Source organism: Oryctolagus cuniculus, chromosome 5 (genome assembly GCF_964237555.1).
Source record: "Oryctolagus cuniculus chromosome 5, mOryCun1.1, whole genome shotgun sequence".
NCBI lineage: Eukaryota > Metazoa > Chordata > Mammalia > Lagomorpha > Leporidae > Oryctolagus > Oryctolagus cuniculus.
Window position 1 is genome coordinate 95,963,255 of NC_091436.1, and position 22,491 is coordinate 95,985,745.

Here is a 22,491-nt window from a genome sequence, read left to right on the forward strand (position 1 = left end):
TGGGATTTCTGCCTTCTTCCATCTTTATCTGCCTAATAATCTTTGCCTTAAGGCCTAAAAGAGAAACAAAAATCCAAAAGAGCACATTCCTTATCCCCTTATCCATGTTTATCACTTCCAAGTCATGAAATTCAATTTAGCTTTTAGGGTATTTACTTATGTGATAAGTTGTTGCTAGGGTGTAGCACACAGGATGCCCACCCTACCTCATGAAGGAACCAAATGAGCAAAGTGATATTCTAACCTTCCACCTTATTGCACATACTTTCATTCCAAAAGTTAATATACTTCATTTTTCTCATCAATATTGCTGCAAATAACTGAAATCCACTCAAAGCAGCTTAAGTAAAAGAAGCTATTACAAATGCAAACTGATAACTCTTCGTAGTCTAACAGGAGAAGTGTATTAGGCTTTAAGAAAGACATGAAATATAAACTTAAATAGATACCCTCTTAGTTTCCTCTAAGTTGATTATTCATCTCTATCATTTATTTCTCCATATATTCTATTCCATTCTGCTTAGCCATGATGCAAATTATAGTAATGCATATCTTCTATTACAGTGTCTCAACCCCAGTCCTCAGGGAAGAGCATCTAATTTGTCTTCTGTTTAATTATGGACTCATGTCCCATCATCTCAGCCTGTATGATAGAGACACATGAGACAGACAAAAATCCATATATAGCTATAGGGACCCAAAAGGATACAATTATAATAAAGAATCCTAGTCTGGTAGACATCCAAATAATCTACATCTTCTATTGGACTCAACCATGGTCACCATGGAACAGCACAAAATACCATCTCTGTTTCTCAGTGGATGGAAGATACGTCTGTGTCTGTCTCTCTGCCTGCCTGCCTTTAAAAAGAAAGTTAATGGAAAATTAAAATATTTATGTTGGTGCAAATTTCAAATTCGTGTATGTAGAGGCTTCAAGAGTTTCATAGAAAATATCAGTATGGAATAAAACTGTATTGACTTCAAATATTTTGCCCCAAAATAAACATACTTTTAATTCCATTTATTCCATGAACATTTGCAGCAACCTTGTACCTTTGGCAATTTCATCTGCTGGAATTTTTTTTCAGGAATAATCATCACATATGCTTTAGATCTACTTTTTTGCATTTTTTCCAGGAAAGGTCTATTTTACAAAAAATTATTGTTAATTTTATTACCTCTTGTTGACCAATGGAGCCTCTTCCTAGAGTTTATTTATTGCATTTTAAGTTGATTAACCTGATTTTTTTGGTGATGTTTTTACACAGCTTTCTTTTCTTTACTGAGCCCTACCAGCTTACTTTTTGTCTTTTCACATTTTCATGCAAACTTGTCTTTGAAACTTTTTCTTTGAACTTCTTCCCTCTGTGGAGATATGTTTGTTGTAATTTGAGACTAGAAAAACACGAACAAATTTTGTGTTTTAATTCATACTCATATATCAGTTTTGCCTTTACTACCTCTTTAAAATTTTTGGCTGATTTTTTGAGTATTACTTAGGTTTCAATGTGACCAGGTATGTTTTTAATGAAGGATTTGGAAGAAGTGTGGTGACTGAACTGGTGCAGTCCATAGCTTTTATTTGGGATTTATTGTCTCAAATATCCTCTAATCAAATCAGTTACTGTCTTTGCCCTGGATGTACAGCTCTCCAATTGCGTATTTGAAGAAGTTTGTGGGGTCTTAGCAATACTTACCGAGTCTAGGTTTCTCACTTGGAATCTGGTAGCTTCTCCTCGTCTGTATCTTTCTGTTGTTCGTCTCACTGTTATCATTGAATTGATCTTTTCTTCATTCTCTTATGTCCAGAGAGGTTAGTACCTTGATCAATGGCTGGATAAATGTTGGGAGCCTATGACACTAGTTTTTCTGTTTTTATTTTTTAAATCTATTGAAGTATACACATAATAAAACACACTTGAAGTGACAAAGTGAGGTAGGAAGAAAAGGCTTTACTAGTAAAGAAGAGTGACAGGAAAACACACTGACTGAAATAATAACTAAGGGCCAGTGTTGTGGCGCAGCGGGTTAAAGCCCTGGCCTGCGGCGCCGGCATCCCATATGGGCGCTGGTTCTAGTCCCGGCTGCTCCTCTTCCAACCCAGCTCTCTGCTATGGCCTGGGAAAGCAGTGGAGGTTTGCCCAAGTCTTTGGGCCCCTGCACCCATGTCAGAGACCAGGAGGAGGCTCCTGGCTCCTGGCTCCTGATCGGTGCATCTCTGGCCGTTGCGGCCATCTGGAGAGTGAACCATCAGATAGAAGACCTCTCTCTGTCTCTACTTCTCTGTGTAACTCTGTAACGCTGTCATTCAAATAAATAAAATAAATCTTTTTTTTAAAAAAGAAGAAATAACTAGTAAGTTGCTACTGCTGGAAGATTTTAGCTTTAAAGGAGCAGCAGTTTTGAAAGAGAAGAGTGGGGAAGTGATTTGGAAACAATAGTGAAGAGCAAGGAGAATACATACCCCACTTCCAGGCACTGAGGTACCCAAGAAATTAGACAAATGTGAAAGAGGAGAGTGTTGTTTTGGCCAAAATGGGATTACTATTAAGAGTGGACATGGATCTCCACTTCTTATGTGATAGTCATATTCCCATATGCACTTAGTTTTTTGATTCAATTTTTATCCAAATAAGACTTGTAGATATTTTTATAAAAATCCTCAGACCATAGTAAGACTTATAGCATGAAGAATTATCTACTTTCCTGCCCTTTTTGACCTTGAAATTCTAATTTTCAACAGATAAGAATTGCTTCTGCTATATACCTCCATTGTTTGGTAAAAACATGTCCATATTGCTGTTTCTTAACTATCTTTCTCTTTTATATTTCTCTCCCTTTTTGTACCAATCTCTTCTCATACACATCTTTGTTTTTCCAATCACCCTGATATTTTTATATCAAATTTTTGGATTAACATCTAGAGCCTACATTCTATCAGCTATATGAGCACAACTCAGCTAGTTTTTAGTGGGCGGAAGTATTTTCTTTCTTGTATGATTCTCTAATGTTAATTTTACATTTTAAAGTTAGTTTTAATATCCTTATTAGGGATTGACCCATTAACTTCCCAGCTTTATTTTTTTCAACTCATTTGAATCGTTAAATATTTTTCATTTTCCTGAAGATACCCCTCCTGAAGTCCTCATTCTCTATTCTAGGCCCTTCTCTCCAGCGAAACTAAGTTCCCACAAACTGTGACACAGGCATCCTTCTAGAACTTCCTTCTTGCCTTCCTTTTCTTGGATTACTGTTTCCTGCCTTCATTTTCTATCTTCCTGGTTTATGTTCTACTTTCAGATGAACTTGCATCATTCATGCTATTTGTAAAAATATTTTGGAGTAAAATTGAGTTTTCTGAAAATGTATTTCTCCTCCCTTCACATGTGATGGATGGTCTGGCTGGGTATAAAATAATGGATCAGAATCCCTTAGCCTCAGAATTTATAGTCACACATCCAAAAGTTACCAGACAGAAGTATGATATTTTACTTCTAGTCTTTGCCTTTTTTTCTCATTGCTTTTAAAAGATTGTAATTATATCTGAAGTTCTCAAATATTTGATGTTATTCCTTAGTAAGTGTAGTATTCATCCAATTTTCTTCAGTGCTTCAGTGGTCTTTTTAAACCTGGTTGTTATGTACTTCAGACCTTGAAGAAATTATTACTGTTATTTAAGAATTTTTACCCTGTCAACTGTCTTTTTATAGTCTGGGATTTCTTTTACCTGAGCATTTTTTCTTTTTTTATTTAGTAAATATAAATTTCCAAAGTACAGCTTATGGATTACATTGGCTCCCCCCCCATAATTTCCCTCCCACTTGCACCCCTCCCATCTCCTGCTCCCTCTCCCATTCCATTCATATCAAGATTCATTTTCAACTATCTTTATATACAGAAGATCGATTCAGTGTGTATTAAGTAAAGATTTCATCAGTTTGCACTCACACAGAAACACAAAGTGTAAAAATACTGTTTCAGTACTAGTTATAGCATTACTTAACATTGGACAACACATTAAGGACAGATCCCACATGAGAAGTAAGTACACAGTGACTCCTGTTGTTGACTTAACAATTTGACACTCTCGTTTATGGCGTCAGTAATCTCCCTAGGCTCTAGTCATGAGTTGCCAAGGCTATGGAAGCCTTTTGGGTTCACCGACTTCGATCTCATTCAGACAGAGTCACAGTCACAGTAGAAGTTCTCTCCTCCCTTCAGAGAAATTACCTGAGCATTAAACACTGCAAGTTGCTGTCAATTTTCTTAGCTCTTTTTGTTTTTATTTTTACTTCACATTCTGAGACAGATGAATAACTTCATTGAATTAATATTGTTCCTATATTTTTAATATCTGAGAATTATGTCCTGATGCTTTTTTTAAGCATTTTCCTTTTTGAGTGGATATAGTATTAATTATAGTATAATCAAAACACATTAACTGATGTGATGCATTTCGTTATCTGTGTATAAGCATATGTAATTTGTAAAATATATACATAGTGTTATAAACTGCAGTTTATTTTAAGTTTCTTTTGATTCCAGAAAAGTCTGTTGCCTTCAGCTACTTGTTTTAGATCTAGATTTAATATTGAAGCTTTTTATTTAATTTGTCAAGTGTTTCTCAGTTATATTTTCATGTTATGGAGTAAAACACTAAAATTCTGACTACGGATTCTTCTAAGGGAAAAACTTATTGACTGCAGAGTTTTACTGATGAGTCAAGGTTGGCCATCTCATTAAGGGATCCATAACTGTCAGTATCAATGGACCATTTCTCTTGCCCTAGTCGGTTTCCCCTAAGAAAATATTCTCAATCATGTCTGGGGATATAAACCAAGGTTCTGGGAGCCCCAGTGGTTCTTGTTGCTCGTTTGTCATAGTTTGCTCAGTTTTCCAGTTCCTGATTCTGACCTCCCCATGAGTTCTATCTAGTAACTCAAGTCAAAAGACATTCTGTTCAGCATCACTGGAGATTAAATGGCTGGGTTTCCCAGAGTAGAGAGAACTGCTTGGCAGTTCTAAAATGTTTTGGTGTTTAATTACATCCTACAATCTTTAGCCAATCCTTCTATTCTAAAACTCCATAGTATTTCTGCTTTATTGGTAGCTCTGTTTTTTGAGCTCCTTGTAGCTCTAATTCTTGAGACTTCTCCAAGTTTCTGAGATGTGCATTTTCTGATTTTTTTTAATTCCACACACTTTATCTGCTAAGTAACATCCTTCTCTCCTTTGTATAGATATCCGTGCACTATCACTGTTACTTCTAAAATAAAAGAATTTACTCTCTAAATATTTTTAAGATTAATTTATTTGAAAGTCAGTTACACAGAGGGAAGCAGAGGCAGAGAGAGGGGTCTTCCATGCTCTGGTTCACTCCCTAATTGGCTGTGATGGCCGGGGCTACACTGATCTGGAGCCAGGAGCTTCTTTTGGATCACCCACACAGGTGCAGGGGCTCAAGGACTTGGGCCATCTTCTACTGCTTTCCCAGGTCATAACAGAGAGCTGGATCAGAAGTGGAGTGGCCAGGACTCGAACTGGCGCCCATACGGGATGTCAGTATTGCAGGCCGTGGCTTTATCCCACTACACTACTGTACCGGCCCCTCTAGATCAATATTTTAATTCTTTCATTGTAACTCTACTGGGGCTTAAGAGGGAGGTTAATGTATATATTTAATCCATAATGTTTCACTAGAAACTCCAGGACACATTTTAAGGACACCAATCCTGATTTAATAAAATTAGGGATTTCCTCAGATTTATGGTGAAATGGATTAGAGATAGTGTTCAAGTACTTCATGTTGTGAGAATGATAGGTATAGCTCATCCTGGTGAGAATCAAGTATGTTTCTATTAAATCTTGTAGTTTCAGTGATGAACTTTAGAAACAAGTATTTCTTTGTTAATAGAAGCTATATATTGTTGTTAACTAAAATACTAGTTACTGGCCCAGAACACTGATTGAATTAAATTCTTTTGAACTTTGTATCTTGAAGTGCTCCAGGAGGGAAAGGGGAAGTAGTATAACCAGAACAGTATTACCTTCAGAGAAGTTTATATAGAAAAAAGTTTGTTCCAATCTGAAAGTTTTCAGTACAATTAACCTCTATTATTTGTATTTTCCACACTTGTAGTTTGTTTACCTTTTAAAAATTCATGATCATTAACATTCAAGCAAGCTCTGCAGAATTTTGCAAATAATTATCTTTATCTTTATATTAGCAATTACAAAGAATTTCCAGTGTTTGGATGGACTCTGAATTGCTTTTCAGAAAAAATTTCAAACTTATTGATTTCTACTTGAGGGTTACTTGACAAACATTTTACATTGTAATTCTGTCCTTCTACAGAATCTTATATATATATACACATATGTCTTAGTTATTTTAATGCTGATATCCTTGGAAATAAGATATAGTTTGCAGTATGTGCAATAACAGAAACAATCTATAAATATTTGTTAGCAAGATAGTTAAATATTTTGGAAATACTCAAATGTGAAAATTATTCATCATTGAAATATAATTTATGTGTATAGTAACTACTTATATGCCTATTAGTTCTAATAAAAATAAAAGAATATATTTTATATATCCTTTTATTATCTATATGATTTTTTAGGAAATCTATAAATGTCTTAAATATTCTAAATAACAATTTTTTAAAGCATTCTTTTCAATTAAGTGTCAGAATTGCTATTCTATTCACATAAATTGATAGGATATAATCTAGGGCAAATGAATAGACATAAGTTTTTTTATGTTCTTAGAATTGTATCTATGAAATACATCATATCTGTTTTCTCTCTCCTTCTGCCTTTCAAATAAATCTTTAAAAAAGGCAATCATTAAAAATTTTATAAAAATTGGAATGGAAAAGTCTAAAACCTTAAGAAAAAAATCTACCTCTTAAATTTCTGTATTACTTTATGCCTGGAAAGATGATATTTCTTTGAGGGCACATACCTTTTTTTTCTAAAAGATAGTGAAACCTTACACTTTAGTTCTAAAGCACAATTCACCTACCTTCTCTATCGATTATACATCCATGTTGATTTACACTTATAAAGAAATTTTATATAAATTACATCATGAGCATTTTCCTTTTCAACATAGCTACATGTGTACTTTGAATGCTTATGTGTGCTTTTTTCTAATTTTAACTTGCAGTTTAAGATCTAACATACATTTCAAACTTAAGGTATAAGTTTCATGTATTTCATATATACAGATTTAAGAACATGCTCCTAACCCTTCTTCCTCCTCCCTCTCCTATTCCCACTCTTGATTTTTACATCCATTTTCAGTATACTTTATAATCATAAGGTTAACCACACTCTAAATTTAGAGTTCAACAAATAGGATGAAGAAATAAAATCACTGTTCCTCAATAGCAGAGACAAGAGCTATAAACCATCATCAAATCTCAAAATACATTACATTTTAGGTACTCTATTAATTACCCCAGACCAGGGAAACATTTGTCTTTGTGGGACTGACTTATTTCACTAAGTATAATGGTTTCCAATTTACCTGTCAAGTAACATGTAGTAAAGGCACAATGTCTCCAGAAAACGTACTTTCTGTGTTTGGCACGAGATATGCAGAAGTGTGGAGAGAAGAATAGAGGGAGATTAGAAGTCACACTGGCAGTGTGGCTCAGGTGGCAAGCACCTGGAGGTTGAGTGGATAAATGGAGACTGGCAGTGGATCCAACAGGTGCTTCAGCCCTATTGCTCCTTTTTCTGCTTGTCGGGAGCTTTGCATTCTAGTAGAAGACTTCAGCAGTGATGAAGCCATGGCAGAGGAAGGAGACCGCAAAGACTCTAGCCATGACTTGGTCTCCAGCTTCCTGGCTGGAACTGAAGATTCAGGTCTGGAAGCCCCCAGTAGCAAGAGACTGTGACCACTGAGATGCTGTCTGCAGCAGCTTCCCCACCAGCACAGTAAGCACACTGGAGGCCTGGGGCAGGCTGACTACCGCCAAGGGCATCAGCTTTGAAAGCAGCAGGATGAGGGCATAATAGCAGCAAAGAAAGCCCCACTTTTCACAGTCTGTCCCATGGAATGCATGACCAGGAGGCAGATTGTGATAGTGTGGAACATCAGGAACCGAGGGCTTTACCCTAGGAGCTGCAGAGTCAAGAGTTAGAGCACGGGGTAAAGCATTCCCAAATGGGAAGTAGTTGTTGATGGTCCCAGCTACAGCATTACTGAATAGAGACAGCCCTTCAGCATTGTTGGCTCCCATGAGTTTAAATAGCTGGAGCAGCTTCACAAGAAGTGACCCAGGCACAGACTGCTGCGGAGAAACCTGAGGCAGGGGACTAAGAAGAGGAAAAGAGTTAATCAGGGGAGAATTGATGTAGCAGTTAAGGATCAGCTTGGGATGCCTGCATCCCCTATTGGTGTTCCTGGATTGAAGTCCAGGCTCTGGTCTGGATTCCAGCTTCCTGCTAATGAACACTCCAGGAGGTAGTAGACAATGGTTCAACCAGCTGGATCCCTGACCCCCATGGGGGAATACTGGAATTGGGTTCCTGACTCCTGGCTTTGGCCTGGTACAATACAACCCAGACCTGGCTGTTGCATTCATTTGGGGAATGAACCAGTGTATAGGAGATCCCTGTCTGTTCAAATAAATAAGACTGACCTTGCCTGCTCCAAATCATCTCCTATTCAAAGTAGGAGGTTTTCCAGTTCTTCATTCCCTACAAATTAACATCTAAACTCACTTGATTATTTCCATTTATAAAACAGCAATGCTTTAGAGTCCTCTGATCCTTTTTAGGTGACCCATTTCTCATGTCTTCTCTCTCCAAGGACATGTCTCCATATGACTCCTTCCTGAACTCTGAAGTCATCCCAGGTCCCTATTTACAGACTTAAATGTACACTTTAGGACTTGCTTTATAATTTTATTTGAAAGGAGGGGGGGTGGAGAGAGACTGAGAATGAATTAATCTTCCTAAATGCCAATTCACTCACTAAATCTACAATTTTCCTGTACTGTTATGGAGGAAGAACTCTGGTCCTCTGAATATTTTCTGTTTGTACTTATCTTCCTGTATATTTTATGTGTGTATTTAGCTGCGTTTACTATAAGTGTTTTTTGTATAAATATAATTTATAAAAGCTTTATTGATAATAGCTCCAAACTGAGAACAACAAAAATGCATATGAAGAGGGAAAAACTAAACAGGGGTGAATTTGTGCAATCAAATACTATTTAGTGATTTAAAGAATGGATGTCTAAAATGAGCAATAACATGAATGGATTTTTTTAACTTTTATTTAATAAATATAAATTTCCAAAGTACAGCTTTGGGATTACAGTGGCTTTTTCCCCCCATAACTTCCCTCTCACCTGTATCCCTCCCATCTACAACTCCCTCTCCCACTCCATTCACATCAAGATTCCTTTCAATTATCTTTATATACAGAAGATCAATTTAGTATATACTAAGTAAATATTTCAACAGTTTGCACCCACACAGAAAGACAAAGTTTTAAGTTCTGTTTGAGTACTAGTTGTAGCATTAATTCATATTGTACAACACATTAAGGACAGAAATCCTACATGGGGAGTAAGTACATAGTGACTCCTGTTGTTGATTCAACAATTGACACTCTTGTTTATAGCATCAGAAATCACCCTAGGCTCTTATCATGAGCTGCCAAGGCTATGGAAGCCTCTTGAGTTCGCCAACTCTGATCTTATTTAGACAAGGCCATAGTCAAAGTGGAAGTTCTCTCCTCCCTTCAGAGAAAGGTACTTCCTCCTTTGATGGCCCATTCTTTCCACTGGGATCTCACAGAGATCTTACATTTAGGTGTTTTTTTTTTGTTTGTTTTTGTTTTTTTTTTCCACAGTGTCTTGGCTTTTCATGCCTGAAATACTCTCATGGGCTCTTCAGCCAGATCCAAATGGCTTAAGGGCTGATTCTGAGGCCAGAATGCTGTTTAGGACATCTGCCATTCTATGAGTCTGCTGTGTTTTCTACTTCCCATGTTGGATTGTTCTCTCATTTTTAATTCTGTCAGTTAGTATTAGCAGACACTAGTCTTGTGTATGTGATCCCTTTGACTCTTAATCCTATCATTATGATCAATTATGAACTGAAACTGATCACTTGGACTAGGGAGATGGCATTGGTACATGCCAGCTTGATGGGATTGAATTGGAATCCCCTGGCACCTTTCTAACTCTACTGTTAGGGCTAAGTCTAAGTGAGCATGTGCCAAACTGTACATCTCCTTCTCTTATTCCCACTCTTATATTTAACAGCAATCACTTTTCAGTTAAAATTAAACACCTAAGAATAATTGTGTGTTAATTAAAAAGTATAGGTGTTTTGAAGACATCTGCAAAGTATTCTGAGCACATAATCATTGCAGAGTTTTGTAGATTTACTTGCCATTTTAATTATTTTCTTATGTATCTTATTTCATAGCCCTTTGATTTTTTTAAGTAAGGTTTGTTGATGTAGGACTTACATTTGGTAAAATTCACCTTTTGCTATGCCATTGTATGAGTCTTAATAAAAAATTGTATGTAATCATATTCCTGTAAACACCATCATAACTAAGATATAGAACAATTCTATTTACTTCAAATGATTCATAATGTCACTATAAATTCTATTCTCTTCTGACTCTGGCAACTTCTGATTTCATCCCCTGCCCCTCAACCTCCAGTCCAGATTTTCTAGAATCAAGTAATATGGAACTTTTCATGTTTGCCATCTTTCACTTAAGGCATTTGAGATTCATTCATGCTATTGTGTTTATCAATATTTCATTTGTTTTTCTTGTTGTATATTATTCCACTGTACCACAATTGTTTTTAGCTTCATTTTTAATTTATGTATGCCAATTATGCAAACTCATAAAATGCAGCATGATATTTTGATACATGTATACATTGTATAATGTTCAAATCAGGGTACTGAGCATATCTATCACCTAAAATATTTATCATTTCTTGGTGGAAAGAACATTGAATATCTTTCTTGCTAGCTATTTTGAAATACCTATAGTTAGGCTACTGTGCACTAAAATAGAAGTTGGTCCTCCAAGCTTTGTTCTCTTTGACCATCTTCTTTTTTGTCTACTCTCCCAGATTTTGATAACAACTATTCCATTTTAAATGTATGAAATCTACTTGTTTTAAAATTTCACACCTGAGTAAGAGAATGCAGTAGCTTCCTGTTTGGTTTATTTCATTAACATAATGTGTTCCAGTTCCATCCATATTGCAGCAAATAATTGGATTCCATACACTTTCATGCCTGAATAGTATTCCATTGCATATATAGTCTGTATTTTTAGAAAATCTATTTGGGCACTTAGGTTGATTCCATATGCTAAACTAGGAGCTCAGGTATCTGTTTGACATACTGATTTAAATTCTGTTTGGTATATACCATAAAGTGATAGTTTTATTTTAGCAACTTGCCTTTGTTATCTTCCTCAAAGAATTCAATTTAGTTCTCACAAAAATAGCTAGGTTTACCACTTTTATTTCTTCCATTTGAAATAATAGCATGTAAAACTGGCATTAACTCATCTAGATAAAAACAGAATCGGGACTTGGAACTTGATGGGAACAAAAAAGACCCAACAGATTAGCTTCACAACTCTGTATTTAATATATCGCACAGTGATAATTTATGAAATTTCACTGAGGAAATGAAGAGCTTTGGCTAATTTGAGTCAATTGGGTAAAGTCAGTTAAATGATCTATTGCTGCAGTAGAATTCTTAACATCTATGATATGTTTTTACAAAAGTAGGGGTAATTTCTGCCTTTGGTAGGCAAAGCTTATATAGATATGTGTCATTAAAATTTTAATTAAAATGTTAATTATAAAAACAGCTGTTTCAATAAATTATAGAACATATAAATTATGGCATACTGCTTACAAAATATTCACATGCATTATGACTCCAATTTAAGTACTTAAAAAGATGCCCATTAGGCATAATTAAGTGTTCGTGAATGTCCGTGTGTCCCTGTCTTATCTGGAATATGATAGCAATGAAGTTGGGGAAATTACTCTATATACTTCAAATAGTGGGCTTATGTTACAAACAGCTTGTCTTTTTATCATGTTACAGAAAAGAATATATTTTTAAAATTTCCTTTGCTTTTGGAGATTTTCTTCCCATTTTAGGTATATTTTAATATCTTTTCCATCCAGTTTATTTTTTTTAAAAGACCCTTTTTTTTTAATTTGACAGATAGAGTTAGACAGTGAGAGAGAGAGACAGAGAGAAAGGTCTTCCCTCCGCTGGTTCACCCCCCAGATGGCCGCTACAGCCGAGCCACGTCAATCCAAAGCCAGGAGCCAGGTGCTTCCTCCTGGTCTCCCATGTGAATGCAGGGGCCCAAGCACATGGGCCATCCTTCACTGCCTTCTCAGGCCACAGCAGAGAGCTGGGCTGGAAGAGAAGAAACCGGGACTAGAACCCAGTGCCCATATGGGATGCTGGCACTGCAGGTGGAGGGTTAACCAAGGGAGCCATGGTGCTGGCCCCTCCACCCAGTTTATTGAGATAAAGAATCTTGGTGCCATTAACATCATTAAGTGCAGATCATTTTATCAGGGCAAAGTAAAAGAAAAACCTAGGGAATGTTTTCCTTAGTCCAATGTAAATAATATTATCCATACCAAGAGTTTAGGAGGATTAAATGAGGTAATATATATATAAAATGCTTAGAATCCTGATTTGCAGATAGTAAATGCCATGGATGTTTGCTTTATTATTAATAGAATGATTGTTATTGTTACAGTCTGCCCAATATGTCAAAAAGATTGAGGAAAAATGGAATTAAAAAATTTTTAGGCATAAAAATTTGTTGAAATTTATGCATAGCATAAAAAGAACACATCTTCCATCAAGTTTTTAAAGAAACTTGTAGATGTTCTGCTTCCTGTAAATCTAAGCTTCACTCTTACAGTTACGTACTCTTGGACAAATCATTTTAATTCTGTGTGCTTCAAGTTTTTATTCTATAAAATAGTTACTATAATATCTTCTGGGCGTTATGATATTTCTTAAATGGTTTTAGGAAATAGCAAATACTTACTGCATTGTGGGGAACATGCATGTCTTTGAAAATGCTGTCTGCCCAAATTGGTTCACTCTCTCGGGTCTCCTTTCTCACCACTACTTCTACGTTCTTCTGTGTGACTGAAAGACCTTTCTTGTCTCACTTTATTTTTTTCTCCTAACCAGTAGGAGTCTACCTGTATTCCTACTCAGCATTTTATTTGTATAACTGCTCCACAAATGCATACCAAATGTTGTTTGTAATATTACGGTCCTCTTGATAGTCTTATTTAGTATTAAATTTTATCATAAAATTTGGGCCTCAATCTAGAAAGAATAAGTATGAATAGTTCCCTCTTCTTGTGCTTCCCTGATTCTTATAGATGCAGAATTGGAGCACAACTTTAATTATTCATTTGTACTGTGATGGTGCTATTCATTTTTTATGATTTTGGGGAGTCATTAAGGACAGCTACTTCACTTGTCCTCAGATAAAACTCCTTTTGTTGCTATACCACTGATAACCTTCAAAATGCCTTAGTGTATTTTTTCCCTTATAAAAGTACCTGGAATTCCATACAGCATCTGAGAAGATTTTTCTTCCCTATGTTTCCTTAATAAACAAACTTTCTTTTCCTGATTACTTTAAAAAAAAAGTTAGGGAAAATTGGCTATTGATTCACCTCATTGGTATCATTTGATAATACACAAAATATGTATATGTTTACTATTCCTTAGAAACAGGAAGCCTTCTCAGTATATATGCTATGTAAGTCTGATAAAAGATAGATGGTACTCCAGCACATTCTGTTAACTTGTGTTTTCAGAGATTAAATTTTATAATGTATGCAGGATTAACTTCCAGTTTTGTATCCCAATATTATGTAAATGTTGAGGGCCCTATTTCATAAAAGAATATAAAATACAAAAGTTACAAACTGAACTTTTTCATAGGACAAAAAATACAACCTACAAATGTGAAAATTGTTTACATATTCTAAAATCTAGAAAGTTTATTAAATAATCATAATGCCTAATGTTCTATATCACTCTTCCTTATGCATTTAGTTGCATGCTGTTTGATTACCTCATTATAAAACAATTTTGAAGTACTCTGTATAAAGTCCATAGAAAGATAATTTAGTTTTCTTCTGTCTGATTAAAAGTTATTTCTTACTAGTAATAGCTATGATGCATTCAATGTGAAATTTTACAATATGTTTATTGCTTATATTGGTGTTCTTAGTTGGAACCATACAAATGCAGAGATTCTAATAAATTCTATGGTGTGGGATTCCTGTAAAATTTGTTGTATAATCATATTGTAGCATTATTGAAAATATTCTTGAATAGAACTTCTATTTTGACTGGCATCAAAGAATTGAACTTTCTGTTTCTAATTCCACATATCTGATAATTAGAAAAATTTTACATATCCTAATTTCCTGCTCCATACATTTCAACCCTTATTACTTTATTAACCATGAATATTAGCAGTGTAAACTATGAATGTTCTGTACTGGGAATCATAGGCATGCTCATATAACACTATGGTATCTGGATCTATGTATTAGATGCTTGGTTAGTCAGCAACAACTTAAGTACAAATGCAAAATACTGCAAAAGAAAATTTATATTGGACCCAAATAAATATATCTTCAATTAATTTTCCCTTAATCAGATTCTAAATATCCATGACCCCACCGTTGCTATTTGAGTCTAGAGGATTTGTGATGGAGAGAAAGTCAGGAAAGAAATACTAGCAAAACCAGTGCTTCTGATTATCTCACTTTTGAAAACTTTAGGAAAAACAGAATTACATGAATACATCACAAGGGAGCCTCCTAGGATATTACAATGATCTCATGTAAGTGAGGTGCCTTAGAATTAAGCTTTATCAGTGTTACAGCAAATTTTCCCCTAATTACAACTTCTGAGTAAAAGGCTTTCCCAGAGAGACTTACTTTCTCCAAACACAGGTATGACACCTTTGATCTTGTTTTGTTTATTTGTTTTTCTTATTCCTATTTCTCAAAAGTTGAGTTATTCCAAAGGCACTGAAGTTGCGACCTCAGAGTTCTCTATTTCTTAGAGTAGCAATTCTATATGGATACTAAAATATGAATGGCTCACAACATTCTAGACAGTAAGAAGTTGGAAGGAAGCAAAGAGTGTGTGCCCAACTGGAAAAATGGAGGCCTAGTCAGTTCAAACTGTTGAAGGTAAAAACATGAGTTTGGGAGCTCAGGCACTCCCAGGATGCTCTCTGGGTCTATGTAACTAGAGGTCTATGTTAAGTTAAAAACTGCCCAAAATCTTAATCTCAGTCTTCCAGACCAAGAATGGGTTTCATTAGAGTTGGACAGATGAAAATAAGTTAAATTACAATAACTCAGTTCTTCAGAGATGACGTATAAACTCGAATGTTGATCTAGTACTTTATAGTGTGATAAAATTCAGCACATATCAGAATACTTGTGTTAGTGTGAAATGGCTTGTCTTCTCAGGGACTAGTTTGAATGGCATATTTGATTATAAACATGAGGTAGCCTGGTTAGTGTGGAATGAGAACAGGTGATCCTAAGCAAAGTTTCTAAGTATGATATATCTAAGTCATTCTTCTCCAAGTCTGTTGGACACAGCTTACTTCTCCCTTGAGTTTTTTAGATGCACATTGGCACATTCATCATCTATACCTGTCCTGATTGATAGTCTTTGCTTACACATACTTGCCAATGCCCTTGTAATGGCTACAGTTGAACCTTGCACAGAACTAGGAGCTATTTAAATCTTAGGTGACATAGTAATGTGCTTTCTATGATTTTACATTTTTTTCCATTTTTGTAAAAGCATTCTGTTAGAGACAAATTGAAGGGTTTAAGCAAAATGAGTAGCTCTCCACCCCTATCACTATCTTTCCCACATCCTTCACTTGAAGGCTTATCTGCATATCTGAAAATTTGTGTAGTGGAATTTCTTGATTGCCAGTTCTTATACATTTTATGCTAAATTCTTGATAAGATAGAATAATATTTGGTCCTCTTCCTTTCTTCCAAAAAACTGTAATAGCATTTGTTCCTTAACTTTACCAGAAACATTAAAAAGTATTCTTATATGTCTACTTATGATCTGCCAATTATAAAAGTAATTTAAAAACTCCTACCTTATAAACATAGATATTATGGATTCTTATTCCTCTTGGCAGAACCTCTAGTCCAAATTTTTATTTGTATTTTATTCTTACATCGCCAATATTAACAATTATCAACTAGATACTACATGGAGGGGAAGTTCCTCAAACTCACGACTAATGATATTTGCATTCTATATATAAGTTGACTGAAGGGGAAGAAATGAGACCATGCAAAATTTTGTTCACAATAACAATGGGTCTTTCAGAAATTGTACCTTTCTCTGTTTAAAAACTCCAGGCAAGAAGCCTCAGGATACACAATGTGTACTGTACTAAAGAGCTGCTCTGCCCATACACTGCATCCTTAAGATGTCAGCACAGATGAAAAGGTGAATCAGATTGAGACAACCAACCTCATACTTGGTCCACAACTTTACTGTCTACTGACCCCATGTATTTGCTGACTTCTGTGTGCACATACCTGGGTCATACCCAGAGTGAAGCTATACATACACTCAAACCAGCAGCTGCATGTTTCTTTCATCTTGCAAATGTTCCTATTAGTTGTGTAAATTTACATTATTATGATTATGTAACTATTTCATCAAGAAGTACCTTCTTCTCCTTTCTGGTTCAGTGTTTTATTTTCCAATTGCCCTTTCTGTTTTCATTGCTGCTTGCCTTCATTTGTTATATAATCTTTCCTTTTCCTTGTCTCACTTTAAAGAGCTGCATACAACAAGGCAGGATAACTATAAGAATAAAAATTCTGTTCTGGATGAATCACAAGTACCTGAAATTCAAAATACTCATCTTGAGTCCGTGGCATCCCCTCCTATATTTCCCATCAAGGGACACTCAGTGCCAAAGCCAAATATTGAGGAAGTATCCTGAATTTCTCCCTTTTACTCTCCATATCCTGTCTGCTGTGAAGTTACCTGTTTTTCCTCATAAAGAGATTAGATTAGGCTAACTTGCTCTGCTGTCACTACTGCTTCCTTGGTTTGATCTGAACTGAATTCAGAATCCTCTCTCAAAGAACTTGCTATAATAAACTCTTAACTGCCCTTCTTGCCTTTAGTCTCGCCTACTTTCAAACCATTCTCTATTCCTACCCTGAATAATCTATTTTATGTTTAGATCTAATTAAATACGTCTTATGCTTAAAAGCCTTATTGCTTTCTCGTGTGCACGCCAGTGCCACACATATCTAATGTAATATCCACAGCCTTCTGTTACCAAGACGCTGCTTGTCCCAGCAGCCTGGTATCTCAGTACACCCCCTTCAACCCCACTTCTCTAGTCACCCTACACTGTACCAGAGCATCCTATATATCTCTTCCTCTTTGGTCTTTATGCTTTTGCATAGTCTGTCTCTCCTCACTGGAATATCCTTTCATTGTTTTCTTTACCTGGCAAACTTATGTACCCAGCCTCAGAGTAAAACCCTTTCTTGATTAAATCTTCTCTCCTAGCGTCAGTAAATACCAAACTCATGTTTCCAAAGATAATATCTTAACTGTTTCTGAAAATGCATACAGTATACTGAAATGACCTCTTGAACTGTTGTGACTATTAGACTGTGCATTCTTTATGGAGATTGTATCTCATTCACCATGCATCTCAAGTGTCCAATATAGAGGGCACCATTCCTGGTATCTGTTTGCTAAGTGGATAGATAAAAGCATCCAATTCTTCTGTAAGATTCCTTGAGTCTTTCAAAATATTTTTAATATAACAGATGGCTATCCCATAAAATAGCATTTTTCTTTTTTATACCATCTGATACTTCTCATTTTCATGGGAATGTGATATTAATACAAAGAGAGCCGATTCAATGTAACACATAGATATAATTCTAATGTAATGATAGCCCTTTCTTATTTCCTCTGCTCCTACCCGCTTACCCTCCCTGCTTACCCTCCCTGCTTTATCCTCCCCGCTTTACCCTCCCCACTTTATTCTCCCCACTTTACCCTCTCCCCACCTCCCTCCTTGAGGTAATATTTTTAATTTATTTTATAGTCAAAGGCTTAATACTCTGCTAAATAGTTCAAGTGAAAAGACCATAGTTCAGCAGGAATACAGACAAGGGCTATAAACAGTTGGAATGGACAGGTTTGATGACACCCTCTAGATGCTGTCAGGATTCTGAGGAGAATAAATTTATTTGGAGATTTTTAGTTAGATACCATTACAAACGTTTTTGTATTACCCTCTTTCTTTAAACTTTTTATTTGAGAGGAAGGGAGAGGTAGAAAGAGACAGGATCCCTCTGCTGGTCATTTCTCAAATTCCTACAATGACTGGAGCATAGGCTGAAAATAGAAACTGGGAACTCAGTCCAGGCCTCCAGTGTGGATGACAGCAATTCTTTACTTGAACCATCATTGCTGCCTTCCAGGATCTGCATTAGCAGGAAGCAGGAGTCATGAACTGGAGAGATGTATCAGACCCAGGTACATGTGGGGCATGTGCATCTTACTGGGGCCCTCACAGGCCAAGTGCCTACCTCTATTTAGTCCTCTAGAAGTTACTAGACTTTGCCTAATGGCTTTTAGGAATTTGCACATAATTAAGATGGCTCCTTTTCTATATACTTTACCTTGGTGACTGATTCAATGTGAGAAAAGCAATTGTTCTGTGCATTTGGGAAAATATAAATAATCGCTGGTCAATCTGAGATATTGCTTTATGATAATTTTTTCAATGACATTTTCTCCCAGAAAGCTATTTAAAATCTTATTTTTCAATTCTTGTTTAAAAGAAATTTTCCAAGTTAGAATTTGTCTTCCAAGTTTTTAATTCCCTTCCATAAACTGATGGTTGATATTCTCTCTGCAGAGATTTCCGTTCCCTCCAGGCCTTATAATATGGATATATTGCTAGGAAAACTGTGTTGCTCTTCGAGGGTTAGATGTAGTACCTTGAATTTTTATCCACTCAATGCTTCATTTTATCATATCTACTGTCACAGCAGACGTTTTGCTTTCCAGATATTCTGTATTTTGTGCTGAAGTTTCCCATATAGGGTTTTTCCTTTTGCTGTCTTCTACTGGCATATTTATAGTTAAATTGTCCACATTTAAAAATTACTCTGAATTTTATTGTGTGTCTAGAAGTTGGCATAAGGCAGAGCAATAACTTTAACATAAGTCCTACTTCTTTGTTTGCTTTTAGACTTACTGTTCACCAGCATGCTGGATTTTCATTTGCTCTCCTTGAAGTCCCAGCTCCACTGTGTTTGATGGCAAAAGAAGCTAGAACTGGACAATTAGGGCTATGCAATGCTCCCCTACCACACTCAAATCTAGTAGCTTCACTTTTATTTTCTTAATCAGTCAAGCTTCAGAGTAATATTTCATTATGGAAAACGAAGTGACTAGAGCAGGTTGCTACCAAATATAAAATTCTCTACCGTAGAACCTGCATAAGGCTTTGATGTGATGTAAAGCTTTCTATGCGCGAATTTTCTTTTCACTTTCCCTCTTATACTGTCTCTGTAGGCACAGATTGCTACATAATCAATATTTTAATCACTAAACTATGGCTCATCAACTCAGAATCTTCAAGGACAATTTCTATTTATAATGAATGGATCCAGTGATCACCCTCTGCAACAACTGTCCAGTGACTGTCTTTGAAACGCCCTTCCCACCAAGAGCCCTGAAAGGTTGGGCTTTTCATGTTGCAGAGCATTCCAAAAGACTTTTTCAGAAAAGTTACTCAAGTAGGCATCATATGCACTTCAGCTTATCCTTTTCGTCTTAAATATCCACCACACTGTTAAACATCTAGAGCATGCAACAGTATAGGAGATATCTATTTCCTTGCAGAGGTACTCATCTCTCCCATTTGTGGGGGACAATTACTTGTTTTTTAATTGACTACCATCCCTTCTCTTTTTTTTTCTGGAGACTGTCACGGACAAAGACCACATAAATCAAAAGGCACTGGAGGCTTTTGGAGGAAAGGAACAGTTTATTTACTCGTGTGGACTTGACTGCACTCCTGTCTCAAGAGAAAAAGCCCCGATCCTCTGTCCTTTCCCTGCTTTCATACCTTAAATTTACCAAGGCAGTACCACGGCAGTTTCAGGGAGCACACTGTTATCTTAGGGCCTCGGGGATTAACAAGTTGCAATGGCAAGGTAAGATAGTTGTACTATACAGGAATGAGTAAATTATAATTTAAAAGCAATTTTGAGAGGCACGCAACTATCTTGTCTTACGTATGCGACCAGGCTTTCATGCTAAGTGGGGAACAGGTTTCCAGAGTCAGCATGGGTTTGCATAGACCCAACTAACAACCACAGAAGAGTTGTGGGGGGAATCTTTAGCATTCCCTGGAATTGGAGGGTCTGTAATCACAACACTCCTCCTCTTTGGGGAACTGCTCTTTGTCCAGTCCCCTCAGGAAGGAGTGTGTTGATACAGCTTGGAACCTGGCTGGCTAACCAAAAACTCTCCTATAGGATTTATACTTTATTGCAGAGAAATAAGTTTTTTTTCTCCTGGGCTTTCCCAAGTGAGATGAGGTGAGCCTGAATAATTGCAGGCTATTCTTAGTTTCTGCTGTGATAGGAGAGCTGGTTTACATACTCTCATGATTCCTGGGATGTTGGGGAGCCTGTCTCCCTAGCAGAGTGCCTCTACCATGACTGTACCCAGAAAAAAAGACAGTACTTTAGGATACAGGACTTCTGTTTCTGAGATTTAAAAAATTCTTGTCTTCCCATTTCAAAACACTGCCATTTCTTCCTGCTGTAGAAAAAGTTAGGGAACTAAAACAAGTTTTATGACACATTGCTGGGGCCGGTGCCGTGGCTCACTTGGTTAATCCTCTGCCTGCGGCACCGGCATCCCATATAGGTGCTGGGTTCTAGTCCCGGTTGTTCCTCTTCCAGTCCAGTTCACTGCTGTGGCCCAAAAGGGCAATGGAGGATGGCCAAGGTGCTTGGGCCCCTGCACGCACGTGGGAGACCAGGAGGAAGCACCTGGCTCTTGGCTTCGGATCGGCACAGCGCCAGCCATGGTGGCCATTTGGGGAGTGAACCAACGAAAGGAAGACCTTTCTGTCTCTCACTGTCTGTAACTCTACCTGTCAAATAAATTAATTAAAAAACTGGCACATTGCTGTTTCCACAGCCAAAAAAAATCAATTTTACTTTAACTATTTTCTATTTGCAATATACTGAGTAAATTATTCCTATATCCTGCCTACAAAATATACTATTGCCTGCAAATCCCACTGTAAAATGAGATTTCTTGCAGCCTGGTTCCTTATGTTAATTCTGTGAACCTTTCCCATAAGCACTTGCTGTAAAAAGAATTAAAACAATGAACCATTTGAACCATTATGATTGTGCACCTTCATATTTCTTGTCCCAAAGAAATATGAACATAACTAATCTTAACCTGAAATTTATTCTCTTTCACACTTTTGTGAGTTAGATTATATTTCCAACCAACTGCATTAAATAGACTCCTTTTCACTGCCTGACAAGTAGAGTGAGAAGAACAAAAGATTTAATGATCACACTGAAGTAGCCTGCCATCCAGGTAAGCCAGGAACTAGGCTACAAGTCATCACTTTGGCCTTAATTGCCCTATCTCACTTCTACAGTGTAGAATAAATGCATCATCAAGGTGGATAGCATTTCATTAATAATAAAAATGAAGCAAGGCTTTGAGAATTTTATTATTCTAAAGACAAAATTGAATTACACAAGTGTAATTTCATGAGATTACTTACTTAATCGATGATTACCTTTATATTGCTGCATGGTAAGAAATCTTTTGTAGCAAACCTACTTTGGGCTACAAAACCTAGAATTTTGCTTCACTTTGGGAATTGTTACTCTCCTGGTTAGGACACCCATTTCCCACCTATCGGGCAAAGGGATACCAAAAACTGGAGGTAAAATGTAAATATTAATCATTCAAGGGATTTCAGATGTATATGTGATATTGACATCTAAATTGCAGATACCTGTCACAGTACATGATTTAGTCTAAGAGGTTGTAAAATTTTTCTCCTACTTGAAATGATTTCTCAGGAAAATCTCTTTGTTTGAATTAGTGGCATCAACCCTATAGAATTATGCTATATGTTAGTAAGTACTTGCAAAGTCATGAAAATACTTCAAATATGGGTAGTCTGCCTGCAAAAGAAGAACCCCTCTCTCATTCCCCAAGGCTGTACCCTGTTCTTGTTAACAAATTAGAACTGTGGATATCTTTATAGGATATTCTTTTTTTTAAAGATTTTTTATTTATTTGAAAGTCAAAGTTACA

General features: G+C 36.3%; 1 pseudogene; it reads right to left on the minus strand.

The window, feature by feature from the left end:
* Positions 1-22,491, minus strand: part of LOC127493257 (mannose-P-dolichol utilization defect 1 protein-like) — a 36,598-nt pseudogene that overhangs the window by 11,350 nt on the left and 2,757 nt on the right.